A 6,000-nucleotide genomic window follows, 5' to 3' on the forward strand; every position below is an offset into this window, starting at 1 on the left:
TGATGAGAAATGCCCATTGTCTCTGCCCAGGCTGGTGTGCACTCTCATTAAGGCCCCTGAATTGTGTGTGTGCATGTTGGCGTCAGAGCTGTTTGGCAGGGAGGGATGGGCAGGGTTTCTCTGGAAGGTAATTCCTGGGTTCCAGCAGCCCGAAAGGTTTCTGAAGGAATTAAACCCTTGGAGTCTCAATGCTTCCAGGAGTGGTGGATAGAGGGGACAGGATGATGGTCCTGCAACTGCACGACAACTGTTTGGTGAAGCTGTGCGAACAGAGCTCTGGGGGAATCCACAACTGCAAGGGCAGCGATTTTGCTGGGAGTAGAAGGATTAATTTGAGACGTGTCAAAGTAACCTCACTTCGTCCCCTGTGTGCTGGGTTCTGATCCGAATTGTCAGGGGTTAGGTAATCTGGAAAATGGCCATCCCTGCCTTTCCTTAATGAGTTCTCTCAAGTCCAAATCACTTTGTTTTCAGCGAGGATGGTGTAATGCACAAGGAAAAGTGTCAGGAAACATGAAGGCACAGCTGCTCTTTCCACTTGGGTAGCTGTGATCGGTTTGAATAATGGATATTGTGTTCAGCTCCTTTGAGGGGAACTTCGGGTCTCCAGCTCCTCGCTAAGAGGAGATATGCTGATTTATCATTTATTTATTGGATTATAACTCTGTTTTATGGGTAATCAATTGCTGCTTTTTTGGCTTCCTCTTGAATCACATCACCCCAGTGCAATCAGGGGGTGAGACCACTCCAGGTGCACAGAGATTTCCCTTTGAAATGTATTTCCATCAGATTTTTAGGTGTTAATATGAGCAACTGATGGACGAAATAACAGCCAGGGTCTGACCTGGCTGTGTACTCGAGTTGGGTGAGCACCCTTATGTCCCTGCCCTGATGACACAGTGATGGAGGGTGATGGTTTCTAACCTGCTTTCATGGCTTGGGGAATCTCTGTGTTTTCCCCAGCTCTCCTCTGAGCACTGTGCACATCGGGCTCACCCCACTTTCTTGCACCGTGACATAAACGACATCCATTCTGGGGCTAAACCCTATTCCTCACAGAAAAATAGAGGTAGGGACACTCTGTAAGCTCAGACAGCAAAGGCTTTGAAGGCTGCCGTTTATTCCTAGCACATCGCTTGAACACCCCCCCAAATGCCTCCTCACCCTTGAGCGGGACCCAACATGTCTTCGGTCATGCGCCCACACAAAGCTTAGCCTCAGGGCCCTGCACAGCAGTGCTGGCATCTCTGTAAGGCCTCTCACTGCTTGTTTGGCACAGCATGACCCCTCGTGCTGCAGACCCCAGGCTTTGTACCCGTGCAAGCCATTACCTGGCAGGAGCAAAGGCAAACCAGCTGTGATTGATAGAGTTAAAATTAAGGTGTGAACTTGTTGCAGTGAGGAAGAGGCATCTGAGTCTTTATAAGCTTGATTCAGGGTAATGAAGGGCCCTTTCTAGAAGGCTGCATTGTTGAAGGGGCTGAGGGAGGCTGTTGAGAGGCTCTGAGGTGGCTGCAATGGGGAGCTCTAGAGTCACTCTGGAGGTAGGAGGCCATGTGTGAAGTGATGGGGATGTGGTGTAGACACAGTGGTGGAAATGGTTGCTGTGTGGTTTCTTTGCTACTCTTAAGAGCTGTGAGGAGGGTGTATGTTGGAGGGTGTTTTGCTGTGTTAGGTGTGCCTTTCCTAAGGCTTGGGGGGCTCCAGGGACTTGGCACTTCTGGTTTCTGCTTCTGTGGGGACTGGTGTGATGAGCAAAGGCACAAGCAACGTGGTTTACATGGAACTGAAGCATGGAGGAGAAAGCTGCTCTGTGTAAATCCTCAATCTGTGTGTGAAAACCTGGGGGGGGATGACAACAGACTGGGATAGGCTCCCTGTGGTGCTGCTTCTCCTTCCTGGGCTACTGGATTGTCCTTCAGCTGATACTGGGTCTGCTGACCTCCATCTCAGGGCTGTGAGTACTGGTCAGGCAAAGTGTTAAAGAATAGCAGGGGTCCAGGTTTTCCCATGGTACTTGTGCAGATATCTAGCTGGTTTTCTTCCCTGCTGAGGCTCTTCTAGACTTACCCATTGGTTGTCTGTGGGACTCAAACTAGAGCTAAGCAAGCCCAACCTGGTTTTCGGTCCCCAGGTGCCAATAGGTCCTTGCAGAGAGCTTGTAGACAAGCTGTTCTGCACCTGAAAGTGGATGTGAAATAATTTGAGTTATACATGGGGTCCTGTGGTGTCAGTCTCTTGTGCTCTTTGATTTTTGGAGTTCCTTGGCTAGAGAACAAAGGAGGTGGCCTGGATTTGGGGAGGATGTTGAAACTCAAGGATGAGTGTGGCAAAGATTCTGCTCCGGAGTCAAGAGTATAGCTGGAAGGGAAGGAACTTGATAAACGAGTGACACGCCGCCTCTAGCTGGCCTGGCAGCCTTTTGTCATCCTGCATTCATCTGCCAGCCTGGCTGGTCCGTTCAACACCTGCTTTCTTATGTGAGAAGTCCCCAAACTACCTACGGTGTTTCTTATTTTTAAGGACCTCAGTCAGGTAAAACATCAATGTGTAATTTTCCATTCTTGGCAAGGCACACCCCAGTAAATCTGGGACAGCCATCTGCTGATAACGATTGCCACTTGGGGCTGTGGGTGCTCTGGGGCAAGTACTGTCAGTAACCAGCATACAGGAATATGGAAGTAGTTGTAATAGGAGCTTCTGGGTGTTACTCAACACTATAGTCTTGTTCAGTCTGAAATGGAGTAGAAATAAATATTGTTTTTAAGAAACTGTTCCCAGGGAATTGTGATCTTTTGTCTTTAAAGCAACCTGTTACCCCCTCTAGAGATTTAATGTAGCAAAATAAAAAAAAGCTTGGAAGGGTGTGGAGGGAAGGACTGGATGGAGGCATCTTATTTTCTGGTGTCTGCTCTTGTTAATCCTAGCTATTGTCCCATTGTAGCTTGCAGCTTTGGCTGAATATCCATATGTGCCTCTCTATAAGTGGGCTTTCCTGGACCCAGCTTGGCCAACCAGCTGCCCTTTCTATGATGGGAGGCTTAACTGTAAAATAGATTGGGAACTGAGTCAGTGACTTGTGCTGCGCCTGAGTAGAGACTTGAATCAAGGTCTCAAAAGCTGGACTGAAACCTGGGTTGCTCAGTTTTGATTCTCACTACACTGGTTGTTGGTGTGCTTGGTAGCCTCCATTTCCTCCCTTCTCATTGTAGTGTGCTCAAAGGCCTGCAAAACTGAGCGGGGCAGTCCAGCACCATGTCCTGGCTCTGCAGAACATGTGGAAATATCCATGAGACCTCCTGCTAGAGTTACTAAATGAGGGTCTGCATGAGTAAGACCCATTTATGTATGTTTTAGTGAAAAGAAGAATTATTCCTGCAATATTTCTGAAATCTACCTTTTCCTGAAGAGTTGGATTTTGTTGTAGTTTTTGGTTATGAACCTGTTTGCCCTGGGACCAGTGCTGTGATGGAAGGAGATGCCCTCCTGAGGGGAGGGTTTAGAGTGCCCATGATCTTCTATGCTCATGGACTCCAGAGGCTCTTGGGACAGTGGGGGTCCTTGACTGTAGATACAACTGCAGGTGATCTGAAGTTTATAGGGGGAATTTGAGGATATAATAAGACTTGTGGGAAGGGCTTTCCTCTTCCAGCATTGCAGAGAATCAGTGGTGTAGGCATGAAAAATGCCAGCATTTTGGATCAAAGGATTAGGCAGTTTAAAAGTGTGAGAGAGTGCACCAAAGAGTGGACTCCTTAACTTTGGGTAAACTTTTTTTTGCTCAGCTCCCTTAATACTAAAGTTTCCTGGATGTGGGCAGCTGTCCTCCCACCATCAAAGCCTGGTGTCGCACCGGCTGCTGGTTGTGTTAGGAGCCATGGGCTTGTGAAAAATCTTTCTCCTTGGCAGCATGGCTGCATCTGACTTACACCTTTTGTGCATATGGGAGCCTTAAGCTGCAAGTGGGCTTTATCTGGGGGCCTCCCTGCAGGTCTTGAGGGTGATCAGCCTTTAAAGGGTCCAAGATGAACAGAAACATCTTGTATGTGGGATGTGCCAGGTTCCCTTGGCTGTCTATGTCCAACAGAGCTCCAAGGCAGGGTATGTCTTGTTCTTTAGGGTCTCTGTTATACAGACTGCTCTTTGGTGTGGAGAAGGTGATGAAGTTGTTACTGACTGAAGAATGTGAAGCTTATTTTGGCTGGGTGATCCAGTTCAGGCAGGCTGGGCCAAACTTCTTCTGCCATTTGGGATTAGGAAAAGGTCTGCCCAAGATCAGGGAGAATTGATCTGGAAGCTGACCTCAGCTCCATCCAATTGACCTGTTGTCTAGTGCTGGAAAAGGGCGGTTAAAAACAACCTGATCTAGAGTAGGAAACCTTCAAGGGTCTGGAATACGGGGCTGGTGGGTAGGTACAGGAATGATGCTTGCTGTAGCTCTTGCAGTCACTCACATTAGGGAGAAGGAGGGCTCCAATAGCTACATGTATCTCTTGGTGTTATTCCTGGAATAGTCTCAAACTTAAGACCTGCATTACTTCTCGTTGGGCAAGAAGTGCTTTGACTTCTATCTTGCTCAGGAGCAGCTCTCTGACGGGAACCCTGCTGCTGATGTGGCTGCTTGTGTCAAGAGAGGAGGTAGTTCTGGGAAGAATAGGTCTCAGCCTGTCTATGGCAGGAAAACTGCCAGGCTGTCAGACCATCCCGAGCACCCGGCTCACGTGACAATTCCTTGGTCTTGTTCCTCTCCCATTTCTGTGAGGGAACATAACTGATGGGACCATTTGATCCCTCCTGGTTTTGTTCTCATCCAACCTGTGTTATGGGTTGTTCAGCTTCATCCAACTGCTCCTATTTGAACCTGATAAATATCTTCCAGAAATCCATCCATCCTGACTTGATATCAAGACTGTAGGAGACAGACCCTCACTTCTCTGACTAGTTCTAGTGGTTAATAATCTCTCTGAAGGGTCTTACTTGCCATTGCAATCTTCAAAGCTGTAGATACTGGTTGTGCTTTTTGTCACTGGGCTGCAGAATGTGCTCATCTTTGCCCCAAGGCAATACCAGGTACTTGATCACTGAGGAAATAAATATTTATTTTTCTAGGAAAACTAATGCGCTGGATTAATTTTTCATTTGCTAGAAAATGAGATGTATGTAGGAGTGAACAGCAAAACCTTCTAGGCTGTGTTATGTTCCCAGTAGCCTACATCTGCATAAATGTTGGTGAAGACTAGAAACATAATAAAAGCTGCTATCTTTGTGTTAGGAGCCTGTTTTCCTTCCAGAGGGGCATGAGGAAGGAACTGCATGACTATTGCCAATCCATTATATAAATGCTGGCCTCCTGTTGACTTATTGATGACCTATGAGTCCCAGATGGTGAGGAGGGCATTCATTATGGACACGTCTTATAGTGGAGGGCTGAAGAGTTACTTGCTGGGTTTACAATGGTAAACAGACTCAAGACCTCTGCCTTGGCACTGTGGGAAGAGAGCAACGGGAGGGGGTTAAGACCACAATGCTGGCTGTTCTTGGGCTCACTGTCTCCTCCACTCTGAGAGGTGGTGCCCAGAGAAATGGTGTTTCATCCCTGGTGAGCCCAGCAGCACTCTGCAGATAACACTTTTCCAGTCCCTGTTGACATCTCTTCCTGCGTATGAAGGGTAGGCCTGGCCCGAGTCCCTTATTGCATCATTGCAACCTGTGTGCAGGAGTAGGGCCGCCCTCATCCTCCTGATTCATGCCTTGTTAGTGGGGCTGGCTCTTGGGGCCAGGGCCTGCAGACATCAATACTTTGCTCCATTGCTGTGTGGAGGAAAATCACTAGCATTTCACTGATCTGATACTGGTGTAGCCTCATCTAGATTAGGGAATGCTGCTTCTAGACTTGGGTGGGATTTGTAGGAATCTCTTGTTCCATTTAAATTGGCTTAGGCAAACAGAGTTTATTTTTGGCCCAGGGCTTAGTGCACAGGAACAGCTATATACACATTA

Source organism: Strix uralensis, chromosome 17 (assembly GCF_047716275.1).
Source record: "Strix uralensis isolate ZFMK-TIS-50842 chromosome 17, bStrUra1, whole genome shotgun sequence".
NCBI lineage: Eukaryota > Metazoa > Chordata > Aves > Strigiformes > Strigidae > Strix > Strix uralensis.